At 40.6% G+C, this 19101-nt stretch overlaps 1 protein-coding gene across 5 annotated transcripts in view; it reads right to left on the bottom strand.

Annotated features, from left to right (window-relative positions):
- BTBD9 (BTB domain containing 9) overlaps positions 1-19101 on the bottom strand; it is a 482019-nt gene that overhangs the window by 356705 nt on the left and 106213 nt on the right. The window lies entirely within an intron of this gene.

Consider the following 19101-nt stretch of genomic DNA (forward strand, 5'->3'; position numbering starts at 1 on the left):
ATAAAATGAAATAAAATTAGCTGGGTGTGGTGACACGCATCTGTCGTCCCAGCTACTCAGGAGGCTGAGGCAGGATAATCACTTGAACCCGAGAGGCAGAGGTTGCAGTGAGCCGAGATCACACCACTGCACTCCATCCTGGGAGACAGAGCAAGACTCCATCTCAAAACAAAAAAACAAACAAACAAAAAATACACAAAATTGTCAACTTTGGTTATCTCTGGGTTTAGGATGATTTTGTTAAAATTTATACTTACTAAGTTTTCTTCAATAACCATATATTACTTGTAGAATAACCAAAAAGGAAGTTAGTTTTAAAAAATTAATTTACTGCCATTAAATATTTAAAAGGCCAGGCATGGTGGCTCATGCCTGTAATCCCAGCACTTTGTAAGGCTGAGGTGGGAGGAGCGCTTTAGCTCAAGAGTTCGAGACCAGCCTGGGCAACGCAGAGAGACCACATCTCTACTAAATATTGAAAATAAAAAATTTTTAAAAAGCCAGGCCTGGTGGCGCATGCTTGTAGTCCCAGCTACTTGGGAAGCTGAGATGGGAGAATTGCTTGAGCTCAGTAGAAAGAGGCCACAGTGAGCTATAATTGCGTCACTGCACTCCAGCCTGCGTGACAGAGTGAGACCTTGTCTCAGACAAAAAGAAAAAAAGAAAAAAGATATGGGTTGCTTCCTAGGCACCATTCCCACCATAAATGATCTAAATATTCATATGTGTCTTAAATCTGCCATTCATTTCCCAGGGCCAGGGACACAGGAGCCCAACAGTTAAGATCATGACCTTACACACACTGTGTACCCACAAAAACTGAAAATAATTTAAAAAAAAAAAAGTTATGACCTGTGAAGTCACACCACCTCAGTTCAAATCGCCACTCTGCCCTTTATTGAATGTATGGTTTAGGGAAAATCAGTTAATCTTTTTTACCTTAATTTCTCCATCTACAAAATGTGGAAATAGTACCTTACTATTACAAGTTTAAGAAATAAATGAAATAATATATATAAACATTTAAAACAGTGCTTGAAGCACAGGAGATGTTAACCATCATTGTTACCATTCTTATTAGCAGCTTTTCTACTTTAATACAGGTTGAGTATCCTTATATGAAATGCCTGAGACCAGAGGTGATTCACATTTCAGATTTTTTCAGATTTCAGAATATCTGCATTATACTTACTGGTTGAACATCCCAACTTTAAAATTCTGAAATCTCAAATGCTCCATTGAGAATTTCCTTTGAGCATCAAAAAGTTTCAGATTAGGAAGCATTCAGATTTCAGATTTTCAGATGTGGGAGGCTTACCTATAACACAATTTAACTCCTCAGGCACTATGAATTCACTCATTTCTACCTCCTCACTACTTCTTTTTTTTTTAAATGGAGTTTTGCTCTTGTCGCCCAGGCTGGAGTGCAATGGCACGATCTTGGCTCACTGCAACCTCTGCCTCCTGGGTTTAAGCAATTCTGCCTCAGCCTTCCAAGTAGCTGGGATTATAGGCGCCTGCCACCATGCTTGGCTAACTTTTGTATTTTTAGTAGAGACCAGGTTTCACCATGTTGGCCAGCCTGGTCTCCAACTCTTGACCCCAGGTGATCCACCCGCCTCAGCCTCCCAAAGCGCTAGGGTTAGAGGTGTGAGCTACCACACCCAGCCCCTCCTCTCTACTTCTAAGTTATCAGTTTTTACACCTAGCCTATTCCCTCTTTTCAGTCATGCCCTGTCCTAGGCACAAGACAACATCCCATTGCCCGAGTGTGGGCCTCCTCCTTTCTGAAGCTAAGCTTGCAGGCTCCGTCTTATCCTTCCCATCTGCTCCAGCTCCTTGCCAGTTCATTCCATCTCCCTCTCCCTAATCTTTCAGATGCTTAGAACAGTGCCTGCTAAGGCTTTGTTCTCTACTGGCTTTTCTCTCTCTGGCTGAAAATGTACACATATGCCATTTTTTGAGAAAAAACAAAAAGAAAACAATTTGAACCTACTAGAGCTATTCTATATTTCTTCTTCCTTTCACATTTATACTTCTCAAATTAAAGTCCCACAACATGGTTCCCTATACTCTACTGAAACTTCACTTAATAAGATTACTAATGGCCTTCTTATTGCCAGATTCAATAACTATTTTAGGCTCACTCTGTTTGTTCTGCAGCCTCTGACATCACTGACTATGTGCTCTGTTTGCAAATGCTTCTTTGACGTCCGTCTGGGTCTTCTCCCAGTTCTTTGGCTGCTTTGCCACATTCTTTCAAACCAGATGTTCTTCAACGAATAAGCCCAGCTCTTCCCATTGCCTCTCTTGGAGATCTTGATGCTTCCCATGGCTTCAAATATTAGCTCTAAGGAGGTGACCATATATATGACTCCAGTTCTGACTTCTCAGTATCAGTCCTTCTTCTTGAGTTTCAGCCATCCATTTCCAACTACCAGTCAGGGATTTCCAATTGGCCTTTCAATCTAACGATGTCTGAAAAGTCTGATATTCCACCCACAGACAGCTCCCTATTCTGATTTTCCCTCTGTAGTGAAAGATACCAAGTGTGGGGAGACTGCATACTAGGCAGGAGAAATCTGCTCAAAAAAAGAGTCAGGGCTGGGCACAGTGGTTCATGCCTGTAATACCAGCACTTTGGGAAGCTGAGGCGGGTGGATCACCTGAGCTCAGGAGTTTGAGACCAACCTGGCCAACATGGTGAAACACCATCTCTACTAAAAATACAAAAATTAGCCAGGCATGGTGGCACGTGCCTGTAATCCCAGCTACTCAGGAGGCTGAGGAAGGAGAATCACCTGAACCCAGAAGATGGAGGTTGCTGTGAGTTGAGATCGCTCCACTGTACTCCAGCCTGGGTGACAGAGCAGGACTTCGTCTCATTAAAAAAAAATAGAGGCAGGCAAAATCCTTTGAATTTTCCATGATGACACCTCTTGCAGACACCTCTTCTTCTCCATTTTTACTGTACTACCCCAGTCTAGCCCTGTGCTATAACATCCTAACTGGTCACGCTGCCACCACTCACCAACCGTCTCCACCAATCTAGCAATCTATTTTATATTAAAATTAAAATACTGCTTGTACTATACCACTTACAAAGATCAAATCCAAACTCCAGACAGTTTGGACTTTCAGAAGTTTGGAAATCTCTGAGAGTTGGGCCAAAGCCTACTACCCTTGTGCCCTGCCTTCAAACCCTCATGTTTCAGAGAGCTCTGTTCCAACCAAACCAATCCACTCAGTGCCCTCTACACACCTTGTAGTCTCCCTGTCTTGCATGAACAGGTCTCTCCCCTCCTCTAAGATTATCCAAATGCTATCTGCCCTTCAAATATCTGCTTAATCCCACCATAAGTTCTTCCAACAACATTTTAGCCTACAGTATTTTTTTCATTATCATTAGCAGGCACTGTATCATTAGCAGGCACTTTATAGATAGTAGCTAACTTTATTTAAATCTCACAATAATGCTCTAAGTCAGGTACTGTTATTATCTATATTTAACAGATGGGGAAACAGAGGCACAGAAAAGCTAAACAACTGCTCAGACATATTGCTAATGAATGGCAGATTCACGGTTCACACCCAGGCAGTGTGGCTCCAAAGTCTGTGCTCTTAAACCACTGTGTTCTGCTGCCTATGTGGAATCCTTTGGTATTTCTGACTATACTATTCATTTGTCAATAAGCTGCTTTGAGATATCTCTTCAATTATTAGGTTACAGGACATACTTATGTCTTTTCTCCCCAATTAGACAAATTTCTTAGACAGCAGAGGGTGAACTTTTAATTATTTTGATTTCTCCACAATTACTCATCACTATCAATAAATATTAATTTATAAATTAAATATAAAATATAAGAAAGTGACAGAAATAAGAGTAACCAGCCAAGATTTTAAAATCTGAGAGGTGACTTCAAACAATTTTTAAGTATACAAAAGGTTTAATTAAAGGAAAGTGGTTTTTAGCTGAGTTTCCATTTCCAAATGATGGAACAGTATCAGGAAAAAACTAATGATTACATATTATGAAATGTAAGATATACTGAAAAATTTTTCTTCTCCTTAGAATTCATAAGAAGTTAAAAAAAATCCCAGAAAAAAAAACTGAGTAGTCTTGCCTGAAGGTAGAGAAATGGATTAGTATTAGAACAGTAAGCACGTAGCAAGAATTAAATCAATGTTTATTTAACAAATGAATGAGCTACCTTGACCACAAAATTATCTAAGTTGTCTCTTATAGAACATGATTTTAATGCAGAACTGTAGTCCAGTAAGTCCAACATTATGAGTCTTCTGAAAAATGTACACAATGACTAAACAACATAGGGTTATTTAGTTCTATCCATTTAGAAACTGGTTTTAGTTTTGCCATAGCTGATATTCATTTTGGCAATATTTAAGTAACAAATTCAGTCACTTCTTGAAGCCACCCTTGCTTGATAAACATTATAAAATTAACCCACGAAGAGTTTTGAACTCTGCCCTCTAGCTAAGTTTTTCAAGACTCACGACTCACAATGAAGGAGTCAACAGAGATCAGAATAATTCATTCCTTCCTTTTGTCCTTCCTTCCTCTCTTTATCTCTCTGTATCTGGAGTAGCTGGTAGTGTCAAACAAAGGAAAGCCAGCAAAACTGGCTAGCTGGTTAGTGTCTGGGTGATCTGGCCCTTTGAGATGACTCAGCCTTAGTAAAAATCATTTAAGACTGATATAGGCACTAAAATGGTTTATTATTTTAATATTTTGTCACATGGGGGATATCATGATGGCATGATCAGCACTGATATGGTTTGGCTGTGTCCCCACCCAAACCTCATCTTGAATTGTAATCCCCATGTGTCGAGGGAGAAAGTTAGTTGGATCACAGGGGTAGTTTACCCTACACTGTTCTCATGACAGTGAGTGAGTTCTCACGAGATCTGATGGTTTTATAATCAGTTTTCCCTGCTCTTGCTCGCTCTCTCTCTCCTGCAACCTTGTAAAGAAGGTGCCTGCTTCCCCTTCTGCCATGATTGTAAGTTTCCTGAGGCCTCCCCAGCCATGTGGATCTATGAGTCAATTAAACCTCTGTCCTGTATAAATTACCTGGTCTCAGGTAGTATCTTTATAGCAGTGTGAAAATGGACTAAAACAGTTAATTGGTACCAAGGTAGTGGTGTACTGCTATAAAGATACAGAGAATGTGGAAGCCACTTTGGAACTGGGTAACAGGCAGAGACTGGAACAATTTGGAGGGCTCAGAAGAAGACAGGAAGATGAAGTTTGGAACTTCCTAGAGACTTGTTGAATGGTTTTGACCAAAATGCTGATAGTGATATGGACAATAAAGTACAGGCTGAGGTGGTCTCAGAGGGAGATGAGGAACTTACTGGGAAATGGAGTAAAGGTCACTCTTGCTATGCTTTAGCAAAGAGACTGGCAGCACTGTGCTCCTGCTTTAGGAATCTGTTGAACTTTGAACTTGAGGGAGATGATTTCTTCTGGAGGAAGAAATGTCTACGCAGCAAAGCATTCAAGATATGGCCTGGCTGCTTCTAATCGTGCATGCTCATATGTGTGAACAAAAAGATTATCTGAAACCGGAACTAATATTTAAAAGGGAATAAGAGTGTAAAAGTTTGGAAAATTTGCAGCCTGGCCCTGTAGTACAAAAGAAAAACCCATTTTCTGGGGAGATATAAAAGCTGGCTGCACAAATTTGCATAAGTAAAGAAGAGCAAATGTTAACAGCCAAAACAATGCGGAAAATGCCTCCAAGGCATTTCAGAGACCTTCACAGCAAACCTCCCATCACAGACCTGGATACCCAGGAGAGAAGAATGGTTTTGTGAGCCAGGCCCAGGGCCCTGCTGCTCTGTGCAGCCTTGGGACACAGTGCCCTGTATCGCACCTGCTCCAGCTCCAGCCACAGCTAAAAGTGGCCAAGGTACAGCTTGGGCTGTTGCTTCAGAGGATGCAAGCTCCAAACACTGGCGGCTTCTAAGTGGTATTAAGCCTGTGGGTGCACAGAGGGCAAGAGTTGAGGCCTGGGAGCCTGCACCTAGATTTCAGAGGATGTATAGAAACATCTGGATGTCCAGGTAGAAGTCTGCTGCAGGGGCAGAGCCCTCATGGAGAACCTGTACTAGGGCAATGTGGAAGGGAAATGTGGGGTTGGACCCCCCTACATGGAGTCCCCACTGGGGCACTACCTAGCGGAGCTTTAAGAAGAGGGCCACTGTCCTCCAGACTCCAGCATGGGAGATCCACTGACAGCTTGCACCGTGCACCTGGAAAAGCCACAGATACCAGATACCAGCCCATGAAGGAGCTGTCCAAGACTGTGGGAGTGCACCCCTTGCATCAGCATGCCCCAGATGAGAGACATGCAGCTAAATATCATTTCAGAGCTTTAAGATTTAATGACTGCCTTGCTGGATTTTGGACTTGCATGAGGCCTGTAGCCCCTTTGTTTTGGCCAATTTCTCCCATTTGGAAGGGGTGTATTTACCCAATGCCTGTATCCCCATTGTATCTAGGAAGTAACTAACGTGGTTTTGATTTCATAGGCTCATGGGCAGAAGGGGCTTGCCCTGTCTCAGATGAGACTTTGGATTACGGACTATGGACTTTTCAGTTAATGCTGAAATGAGTTAAGACTTTGGGGGACTGTTGAGAAGGCATGATTGGTTTTGAAATGTGAAAAGATGGCTGGGTGCAGTGGCTCACGCCTGTAATCCTAGCACTTCGGGAGGCCAGGCGGATGGATCATCTGAGGTCAAGAGTTTCAGACCAGCCTGGCCAACATGGTGAAACCCCATCTCTACTAAAAACACAAAAAATTAGCTGGGCGTGGTGGCATGTACCTGTAATCCCAGCTACCTGGGAGGCTGAGGCAGGAGAATCGCTGGAACCCAGGAGTTACAGGTTGCAGTGAGCCAAGATCGCACCACTGCACTCCAGAGCGAGACTGTCTCAAAAAAAAAAAAAAAAAAGATGTGATTTGTGGGGGCCAGGGCAGAATGATATGACTTGGCTCTGTGTCCTCACCCAAATCTCATGTCTAATTGTAATCCCCATGTATCAAGGGAGGAAACTGTAATCCCCACATGTCAAGGGAGGGAGGTGACTGGATCACAGGGGCAGTATCCCCCATGCTGTTCTCATGATAGTGAGTGAGTTCTCACGAGAGGTGATCATTTTATAAGGCAGTTTTCCCTGCTCTTGCTCACTCTCTCTCCTGCAATCTTGTGAAGAAGGTGCCTGCTTCCCCTTCTGTCACGACTGTATGTTTCCTGAGGCCTCCCTAGCCATGCAGAACTATGAGTCAATTAAACCTCTTTCCTTTATAAATTACCCAGTCTTGGGTAGTATCTTTACAGCAGTGTGAAAAGGGACTAATACAAGCACATTCTACATTGTAGTTAAACCACATCAATATAAGTCAGAATCATAATCAAAAACCAATTTCCTAGGAAAGGAAAGACTCTATCACCATGATTCCCACTTTTTTTTTAATCATGACAAATCACTCTCATGAAAATCAGAAATAGGGAGGCAGAATAAGATAGCTGAACAGAATCCTCCGGTGATCATCCCTCCAGCAAGAACACCAAATTTAACAACTATCCACATAAAGAAAGCCCCTTCATAAGAATGAAAAGTCAGGTAAGTGATCATAATAATATTATATTAAGGAAAGAGGCACTGAAGAGGGTAGGAAAGACAGTCTTGAATCACCTACAACATCCCTTCCCCATTCCCCAGTAGTGGCCATGGCCATGTGGCACAAAGAGAGAATCTGTGCACTTGGAGAGAGGCAGAGTGTAGTGACTGTGGGACTTTGCATTGGAACTCAGTGCTATTTTGTCACAGTGGAAAGCAGCACTGGGCAGAACTCAGTTGGCACCTATCAGAGGGAGCACTTAGACCAGCCCTAGCCAGAAAGAAATTGCCCACCCCAGGGCTCAGAACCTGAGTCCTGGCAAGCCCTGCCACCACATGCTAAAGTGTTCCGGGGCCTTCAATGAACTGGAAAGGCAGTCTAGACCACAAGGATTTAAATGTCTATGCAAGTCCTGGTGCTGTGCTGGGCTCGAAGCCAGTGGACCTGGGGGGGCACGTGACCCAGTGATACACAAGCCAGGGTGGCCACGGAAGTGCTTGCAACACCCCTCCCCCAATCCCAAGCAGCACAGCTCGCAGCTCTCAGAGAGACTTCTTCCCTCTGTTTGAGAAGAGGAGAGGAGAAGGAAGAGTATTTTGTCTTAACATGGATAACAGCTCAGTCATGGTAGAATATGGCACCAGGCAGAATCCTGAGGCCCCCATTCCAGGTGCTAGCTCCCAGATGACACTTCTAAACACATCTTGGGCCAGAAAGGAACTGTTGCCTTGAAGGGAAGGACGCAGTCCTGGCAGAATTCATTACCTGCTGACTAAAGACCCTTTGGGCCCTGAATAATTAACAGGAATAGCCAGGCAGGCAGTACTCATTGTGGGCCTTGGGTAAGACTAAGAGCTGTGCTGGCTTCAGGTGTGTGACCCACCACATTCCCAGCTGTGGTGGATACAGGAAGAGATCCTTTCTGCTTAAGAAAAAGAGAGACAAGAGTAAATGGGACATTGTCTTGCAGCTTGGATGCCAGGTTGGCCACAGTGGGATAGAGCACCAAGTGGGCTCCTGGAGTCCCCAGTTCTAGGCCTTGACTCCTGGGTGGCATTTCTGGACCTGTCCTGGTCCTGAAGGGAGCCCACTGCCCTGAAGGAAGAGACTCAGGACTGGCAGCATTCACTACAAGCTGACTGAGAAGCCCTTGGGACTTGAATGAACATCAGCCATAGCCAGGCAGTGGTCACTGTGGGGCTTGGGCAAGACCCATTGCTAAGCTGGCTTCAGGTCTGAATTAACAGCCTGTATCACCCCTCCTCCAGTTCCAGGCATCTCAGCAGAGAGAGACTCCATTTGTTTGGGGGAAAGAAAAGAAGAGTCTCCACCTGGTAATCCAAGAAATTCTCTTGGATATTACCCAAGACCACCAGGGTGGTACCTCTATGAGTCTGCAAGACCCACAGTGTTACTGAGCTTGGGGTGCCCCCTAAAGCAGATATAGCTGCAGTGACCAAAGACTTAGATCCCTTTGACTACCTGGGAAGCCTTCCCAAGAAGGACAGATACAGACAAGCCCAGACTGCAAAGACTACAACAAATACCTAATCTCAGTGTCCAGACTCTGATGAACACCCACAAGCATTAAGACCATCCAGGAAAACATGACCTCACATGTTGAGGGAAGTCAGGGACCCCGAACAGAGGGACTGGCTGGAGCCTCGGCGGAGGAACGTAAATTGTGAAGATTTCATAGACATCAGTTCCCAAATAATAACTTTTATAATTTCTTATGCCTGTCTTTACTTTAATCTCTTAATCCTGTTATCTTCATAAGCTGAGGATATACGTCACCTCAGGACCACTATGATAATTGTGTTAACTGTACAAATTGATTGTAAAACGTGTGTTTGAACAATATGAAATCAGTGCACCTTGAAAAAGAACAGAATAACAGCGATTTTTAGGGAACAAGGGAAGACAACCATAAGGTCTGACTGCCTGCGGGGTCAGGCAAAAAGAGCCATATTTTTCTTCTTGCAGAGAGCCTATAAATGGACGTGTAAGTAGGGAAGAGATTACTAAGTTATTTTCCTAGCAAGGAATATTAATATTAATACCCAGGGAAAGGAATGCATTCCTGGGGAGAGGTCTATAAACAGCCGCTCTGGGAATGTCTTGTCTTGTGCAGTTGAGATAAGGACTGAGATACGCCCTGGTCTCCTGCAGTATGCTCGGGCTTACTAGGGTCAGGAAAAACTCCACCCTGGTAAATTTGTGGTCAGACCAGTTCTCTGCTCTAGAACCCTGTTTTCTGTTGTTTAAGATGTTTATCAGGACAATACATGCACCGCTGAACATAGACCCTTATCAGTGGTTCTGCTTTTTCCCTTTGTCCTGTTCCCTCAGAAGCATGTGATCTTTGTTAGACCCTTATTAGTAGTTCTGCTTTTTGCTCTTTGAAGCATGTGATCTTTGTACCTACTCCCTGTTCTTACACCCCCTCCCCTTTTGAAACCCTTAACAAAAACTTGCTGGTCTGAGACTCAGGTGGGCATCACGGTCCTACTGATACGTGATGTCACCTCTGGTGGCCCAACTGTAAAATTCCTCTCTTTGTACTGTCTCTGTTTATTTCTCAGCTGGCCGACACTTATGGAAAATAGAAAGAACCTACATTGAAATATTGGGGGCAGGTTCCCCCAATACTCACAAAACAAACTAAATAAGACACCAGAGACCAATCCTGGAGAGACAGAGATAGGTGACCTTTCGGACAGAGAATTCAAAATGTCTGCTTTGAGGAAGCTCAACGAAATCCAAGATAAAATAGAAGGAATTCAGAATTCTACCAGATAAATTTAATGAAGAGACTGAAATAAAAAGAATCAAGCAGAAATTCTGTAGTTGAAAAGTGCAACTGACATACTGAAGAATGCATCAGAGTCTCTTAACAGCAGAACTGATCAAGCAGAAGAATTAAGTGAGCTTGAAAACTGGCTATTTGAAAGTATACAATCAAAGAAAACAAACAAGAAAATAATTCAAAAAAGAATGAAGCACACCTACAAGACCTAGAAAACAGCCTCAAAAGGGAAAATCTAAGAGTTACAAGCTTTAAGGGGTGGGGGTAGAAAATTTATTCAAAGTGATAATAACTGAACTTTCCAAACCTACAGAAAGATATCAATATTCAAGTACAAGAAGGCTATAGAACACCAAGCAGATTCAACCCAAAGAAGACTACCTGAACACATTTAATAATCAAACTTCCGAAGGTCTAGGATAAAGAAAGAAACAACATTCAAAGGAGTTCCAATAGGTCTGGCAGAAGACTTTTCAGAAAAAACCTCACAGGCCAGGAGAGAGTCGCATGACACATTTAAAGTACTGAAGGAGAAAAACTTTTATCCTAAAACAGTGTACTCAGCAAAAATATCATTCAAACATGAAGGAGAAATAAAGACATTCCTAGAAAATAAAAGCTGAGGGATTTCATCAACACCAGACATTTCCTACAGGAAATGCTAAAGGAAGTTCTTCAATCTGAAAGAAAAGGATGTTAATGAGCAATAAGAAATCATCTGAAGGTACAAAACTCACTGATAGAGAATAAAAAGAAAAATGGAATACTATAACACTGTAATTGTGGTATGTAAACCACTTACATCTTAAGTAGACAGACTAAAAGATGAACTGATCAAAAATAGAAACAACAACTTTTGAAGACAGACAGTATAAGAAGATATAAACAGAAACAGCAAAAAGTTTAAAAAAAGCAGGGAGGTAAAGTTAAAGTGTAGAGTTTTTATTAGTCTTCTCTATGTTTGTGTATTAGTTTGTTTATGCAATCACTATTAAGTTGTCATCAGTTTAAAATAATGGGTTATATTATTTTCAAGCCTCATGATAACCTCAAATCAAAAAACCTACAACAGGGAGAGGCAGGGAGAAGGCACAGCAAGATGGCTGAATAAAAGGCTCCACTGATTACCCCCACTCCTGCTCCCACAAGGACACCAATTTAACAACTATCTACACAGAAAAAGCACTTTCATAAGAACCAAAACTCAGGTGAGCACTCACAGTACCCGGGTTTAACTTCATATCCCTGAAAGAGGTGCTAAAGAGGATAGGAGGAAGTCTTGAATTGCCAACACCACCCCCTCCCCATCCTGTGGCAGTGGCCACATGATACAGAGAAGGAATCTGTGCAATTAGGAGAGGGACAGCAGCAGTTGCAAGGTATTGTCCTGAACTCAATGGTGCCCTGTCATAGCAGAAAACAAAACTGGGCTGAACTCAGCTGATGACCACAACAGTGGAAGCATTTAGACCAGTCCTAGCCAGAGGGGAATTGCCAATCCCGGCAGTCAGAACTTGAGTTTCAGTGAGTCTCACCAACATGGGCTAAAGTTCTCTGGGATCCTAAATAAACTTGAAAGGCAGTCTAGGCCACAAGAGACTATACTCCTAGGTGAGTTCTAGTGCTGAACTGGGCTCAGAGCCGAGGGACTGAGGGGACAAGTGACCTACTGAGACACCAGCTAAGGAGGTGTTTTCGCCATCTCTTCCCCAACCACAGGCTGCTCAGCTCACTGCTCCAAAGAGACCCCTTTCTTCCACTTGAAGAGAGGAAAGGGCACCATAAAGAGGACTTTGTCTTACATCTTGGATACCAGCTCAGCCACAGTAGGATAGGGACCAGTCAGAGTCCTCAGGCCCCTTTTCCAGGCCTTAGCTCTCAGATGACATGTCTAGATGTACCCTGGCCAGGAAGGCAACCTGCTGCCTTGAAGGGAAGAACCCAGTCCTCGAAGGATCCATCACCTGCTGACTAAAGAGCCCTTGGACCCTCAATAACCAGCAGCAATACCCAGGCAGTATGCCATGGGCCTTGGATGAGACTCAGCATATCCCCAGCTGTGGTGGCTACAGGGAGAGACTCCTTCTGCTTGAGAAAAGTGAAAGGAAAAGTAAGGGGGACTTTGTCTTGCACTTAAGTACCACCTTGGCCACAGGCGAGTAGAGCACAAAGTGGGCACCTTCACTAAAAGGAAGACAGGAGTGAAGGGAAGAACATAGAACAACCAGAAAACAAAAAACAAAATGGGAGGAGTAAGCAATTACTTACCAATGATAACAGTGAATGTAAATGGACTAAACTCTCTAATCAAAAGACAAAGAATGGTTGAATGGATTAAAAAATAATAATAATAAAAAAACCAAGACCCAACAATCTGTTGCCTACAAGAGACATACTTCACCTATAAAGATACACATAGACTGAAAATAAAGGGATGGAAAAAGACATTCCATGCTAATGGAAACCAAAAAGAACAGGAGTAGCTATACTTATATCAGACAAAATAGATTTCAAGACAAAAACTATAAGAAGACACAAAGAGGTCACTATATACAATAAAGGGGTCAATTCAGTAAGAGGGTATAACAATTATATTTGCACCCAACACTGGAGCACTCAGATATATAAAGCAAATATTAAAGCTAAAGAGAGAGACTCTATTAGAATCATAGCTGGAGACTTCAACACCCCACATCCAACAATGAACAGATCTTCAACAAAGAAATGTCGGGCTCAATCTGCACTTATAGACCAAATGACCTAATAAATACTTACAGAAAATTTCATCCAATGGCTGCAGAATACACATTCTTTTCCTCAGCATATGGAACCTTATCAAGGATAGACCATACGTTAGGTCACAAAAAAGTCTTAAAACATTCAAAAAATTAAAATAATATCAAGCATCTTTTCTGATCACAATGGAATAAAACAAATCAATAACAAAAGGAATTCTGGAAACTACACAAACACATGCAAATTAAACAATATGCTCTGAATGACCAGTGAGTCAATGAAGAAATTAAAAAGGAAATTGAAAAATTTCTTCAAACAAATGATAATGAAAACACAACATACCAAAACCTATGGGATTCAATGAAAGCAGTAGTAGGAGGAAAGTTTATAGCTGTAAGTGCCTAAATCAAAAAAGAAAAACTTCAAATAAACAACCTAATGATGTATCTTAAAGAATTAAAAAAGAGCAAATCAAATCAAAAATGAGTAAAAGAAAATAAATAAAAATCAGAGCAGAAATAAATGAAACTGAAACAAACAAACAAACCAATTGGAAAGACTGATGAAACAAAGACTTGGTTTTTTGAAAAGATAAAATTGACAGATCTTTAACCTAACTAAGAAAAAAAGAAAGATAAAAAAAATCAGAGATGAAAAATGAGACTTTACAACTGATACTGCAGAAATTCAAAGGATTATTAGAGGCTGCTATGAGCAACTACACGCCAATAAATTGGAAAACCTAGAAGAAATGCATCATTCCCTAGACACATAAAACCTACCAAGATTGAACCATGAAGAAATCCAAAATTTAAACAGACCAGTAATAAGTAATGCAATCAAACCCATTAAAAATTCTCCCAGCAAAGAAAAGCCTGGGACCCGATGGCTTCACTGCTGAACTCTACCAAACATTTAAACAAAAACTGATAACAATTCTACTCAAACTGTTCAAAAAAAAAAAAAATAGAGGAGGAGGGAATACTTCCAAACTCATTCTATAAGGCCAGTATTACCCGATACCAAAACCAGACAAAGACACATCAAAAAAAGAAAACTACAGGTCAATATCCCTGATGAACATTGATACAAAAATATACAACAAAATACTAGCAAAAGGAATTGAACAAAACATTAAAAAGTTCATTCATCATGACTGGAATTAATCCCAGGGGCGCAAGGATAGTTTAACATATGGAAATAAATCAATGTGATACATCATATCAACAGAATGAGGACAAAAACCATATGATCATCTCAACTGATGCTGAAAAAGCATTTGATAAAATTCAACTCCCTTCATGAGAAGAACCCTCAAGAAACTGGGTACAGAAGGAACATACTTCAACATAATAAAAGCCATATAAGGCAGACATGCAACTAGTATCATACTGAATGAGGAAAAACTGAAATCATTTCTTCTAAGATCTGGAACATGACAAGGATGCCCACTTTCACCACTGTTATTCAGTGTAGTAGTGGAAGCCCTAGCCAGAGCAATCAGATAACAGAAAGAAATAAAGAGCATCCAATTTGGAAATGAAGTCAAATCATCCTTGTTTGAAGAAGATATGATCTTATATTTGGAAAAATCTAAAGACTCCATCAAAAAACTATTAGAACTGATCAATTCAGTAAACTTGCAATACAGAAAATCAACATACAAAAATCAGTTGCATTTCTATACACCAATGGCAAACAATCTGAAAAAGAAATCAAGAAAGTAATCCCATTTACAACAGGTACACATAAAATTAAATACCTAGGAAATAAGTTAACCAAGGAAGTGAAAGATCTCTACAATGAAAACTATAAAACATTGATGCAAGAAATTGAAGAGGACACAAAAAAATGGAAAGATATTTCATGTTCATGGACTAGAAGAATCAATATTGTTAAAATGTCCATATTACCCAAAGCAATCTACAGATTCAATGCAATCATTATCAAAATACCAATGACATTTTTGACAGAAGTAGAAATAACAATCCTAAAGTTTATATGGAACCATAAAAGACCCAGAAGAGCCAAAGCTATCCTAAGCAAAGAGGACACAACTGAAGGGAATCACATTACCTGACTTCAAATTAAATGACAAAGCTAAAGTAACCAAAACAGCATGTTACTGGCATTAAAAAACAGATACATAGACCAACGGAACAGAATTGAGAATCCAGAACAAATCCACACACCTACCGTGAACTCATTTTCAACAAAGGTGCCAAACACATACACTGGGAAAAGGACAGTATCTTCAATAAATGGTGCTGGGAAAACTGGATATCCATATGCAGAAAAATGAAACTCTGTCCACAACAAAAACCAAGTCAAAATGGATTAAAGACTTAAATCTACTATCTCAAACTATGAAACTACCAAAACAAAACACTGAGGAAACCCTCCAGGACATGGAGGGAGCAAAGATTTCTTGAGTAATCCTCCAAAAGCATAGGCAAGCAAAGCAAAAATGGATAAATGGGATCATATCAAGTTAAAAAGCTTCTGCACAGCAAAAGAAACAATCAACAAAGTGAAGAAACAACTCACATAATGGGTGAAAATATCTGCAAACTATCCATCTGACAAGCAATTAATAACTAGAATAAATAAGGAGCTCAAACAACTCTCTAAGAAAAAAATCTAATAATCCACTGAATAGACATGTCTCAAAAGAAGACATACAAATGGCAAACAGGTATAAAGAAAGGTGCTCAACATCACTGATCACCAGAAAAATGCCATTCAAAACTGAAATGAGGTATCATCTCATCCCAGTTAAAATGGCTTTTATCCAAAAGACAGGCAATAATAAATGCTGTCAATGATGTGGAGAAAAGGGAACCCTCGTACACTGCTGGTGGAAACATACATTAGTACAAACCATTATGGAGAACAGTCTGGAGATTCCTCACAAAACTAAACACAAAACTACCATATGATTCAGCAATCCCACTGCTAGGTATATACCCAAAAGAAAGGAAATCAGTATATCGGAGAGTTATCTGTACTCCCATATTTACTATAGCACTATTCACAATAGCCAAAATTTGGAAGCAACCTAAGTGTCCATCAACTGACGAATGGATAAAGAAAGTGAGGTACACAGTGGAGTAATATTCAGCCATAAAAAAAGAATAAGATCCTATCATTTGCACAACATGGATGAGGTTATTATGTTAAGTGAAATAAGCCAGGCACAGAAAGACAAACTTCACGTGTGCTCTCATATTTGTGAGGCTAAAAAAATGAAAACAATTGAACTCATGGAGATAGAAAGTAGAATCATGGTTACCAGAGGCTGAGAGGAGTGCTGGGGGTGGAGGAAAGTGGGGATGCTTAATGGGTACAAAAATCTAGTTAGATAGAATGAATAAGATCTAGTATTTGACAGCACAATAGGGTGACTACAGTCAACAATAATGTATTACACATTTTAAAATGGCTAAAAGAGTATCACTGGATTGTTTGTAACACAGAAAAAAGAACAAATCCTTGAGAAGATGAATATCCCATTTACCCTGAGGTGATTATTACACATTGTATGCCTGTATCAAATATCTTATGTAACTCAGAAATATAAACATCTATTATGACCCACAAAAATTAAAAATAATTTTTTTTAAAAATTGGAAATACTGGTAGACTGTAGAATTGTTGCACTGTTTTGTGTATAGAGAATTATACAGGAATTATGGGGGTGCTTGACAAGTCTCTACTCCAAAAAACAGAGTTAAACGATCCAAATGAACAAAGACATCATACTACAATAGCCATACTCTTAACCTTGGAAACAACCACTCCCCTATGAAGTGCTTAGATATACTCTACCAGAATTTATCTCAGTTTAAATTTCTTTTTATTATCTTCCACAAATGGCCAGCAGGCCTTCTGATGGACGTATTTTTGTGGATATGTAAATATACACAAATTATCAAAGACTCCTGCAGGGCAGGAAACAATTCTATCAATTTCTGCAGATTTTTCAGAACTAATGTATCTGGTTAATCTTCCATTTTAACACAAGGGCAAGCATATCTTTTTAATTTTTTACTTATTTTTGAGAGGTGAGAATGGGGAGTTAGAGAAAGTGCTTCATTTTGGCTCCAAGGTATTGACAATATGACATGGAATTTTATGCTATGCACAAAGAAAACATTAAAGATTGGGTGGAAGACCTTCAAAACTTGTCCTCCCTTCTTCTACAGCAAATTTTAGCTGGCACATGGCTACCGAACTTAAGACTACACTTTCCATTTTCCTTTGCCAGTAGGTGTAGCCAATAGCTAAGTTCTCACCAAAGGAACATGAGTGGTAGTGATGTATAACACTTTCAAGCCTTGGTCCTAATACATTGGGCATACTGTACTCTGCTATCACCAAGTCCACCAAAGGAACCATGTAAATCACCCCTGAAGGATGGCAGAGCCACCTTGCCAGCCTGAGTACCATGAGGTCATAAGAAAGAGCCTGCCTATCAGCCCTGGACTATTAAGTGAGAGAAAAATAACCTTCTACTTTTATAAAAGTCATTGGGTCTTTTTGATGCAATTGTTTGATCTGTACCCTTACTAATAGTTATTGATAAAATTAAACATCAGACCCACATGTTAGAATCCAAAACCACTCTTTGCAAATTTGTAGTACTGAAGTACTAATTTGTCAGAAAGAATATCTCAGTATAAATCTATTCCTACACACTTGATGCCTAGGAATTCATTAGTTTTTTAAGATAAAAAAGTAATGGTTAAGTCCATAGTGTTAAACCCAAGAGACAGAATTGCAAATTACTTTGGGGAAATTAAGGGGTTTCTGAGGAACACATGCATTGTCAACACTAATAATAAAAGGCAAATGGGAGTGGGGGGAGTGGCAGGAGTAGGAGAAATGATAAAGTATTCATTGTGATTTTAATTCTGCTATCCAAGTACATTCTGGGAGTGACAGGTGTTATCTACATAATATTTTAACATTCTTATATATAAGCAGGAGCAATTTCTTTTAACATTTCTTATATGTAAGCAGGAGTAATTTCAATACCCCCAAATTATTATCTAGATCAGTTTTTCATCACAATTTACCTTAGTAAACAGTCCTTTGTTTACCTTCCCCCGCCCCCCAAAAGAGACACCCAGCCTGGGCGCAGTGGCGCAATTATAGCTCACTGTAACCTCAAACACTTGGGCTAAAGCCATCCTCCTACCTTAGTCTCCAGAGTAGCTGGGACTACAGGCATGTGCCACCATATCTAGCTTTTTCTTTTTTTTTTTTTTCTTTTTGAGACAGAGTCTTGCTCTGTAGCTGAGGCTAGAGTGCAGTGGTGCAATCTCAGGTCACTGCAACCTCTGTCTCCCAAGCTCATGTGATCCCTACACCTCAGCCTCTTGAGTAGCTGGGACAACAGGCACACACCACCACATCCAGCTAATTTTGATGCGGGGGGCAGGAGGGGTTGTTGTTGTTTTTGAGACAGGGTCTTGCCCATGTTGCCCAGGATGGTCTCAAACTCCTGAGCTCAAGTGATTCACTGACATCAGCCTCCCAAAGTGCTGGGATTACAGCAAACCTAACTAATTTTTAAGGTTTTTTTTTGTAGAGATAAAGTCTTGCTGTGTTGCCTGGGCTGGTCTCAAACTCCTGGCCTCAAGCAATCCTCCCATCTTGGCCTCCCAAAGCACTGGGATTACAGGCATGAGCCACTGCACCCAGTCCTGTTTACCAAATTTTTAATAACATTTCCCATATTCAATGTCAACAACAAATGTGACATTAATTAATGACTGTATCTTAGTTCAACCCAATAATACCAACTTCAGTTTTATTAAGTATATTTATTCCTCTAACCAAATGAACCTGGGGTTAACACTAATTTCAAATATGCATAGGTGTTTAGTAAAGAATCTG

Source organism: Gorilla gorilla, chromosome 5 (genome assembly GCF_029281585.2).
Source record: "Gorilla gorilla gorilla isolate KB3781 chromosome 5, NHGRI_mGorGor1-v2.1_pri, whole genome shotgun sequence".
In the NCBI taxonomy this organism is placed as follows: Eukaryota; Metazoa; Chordata; class Mammalia; order Primates; family Hominidae; genus Gorilla; species Gorilla gorilla.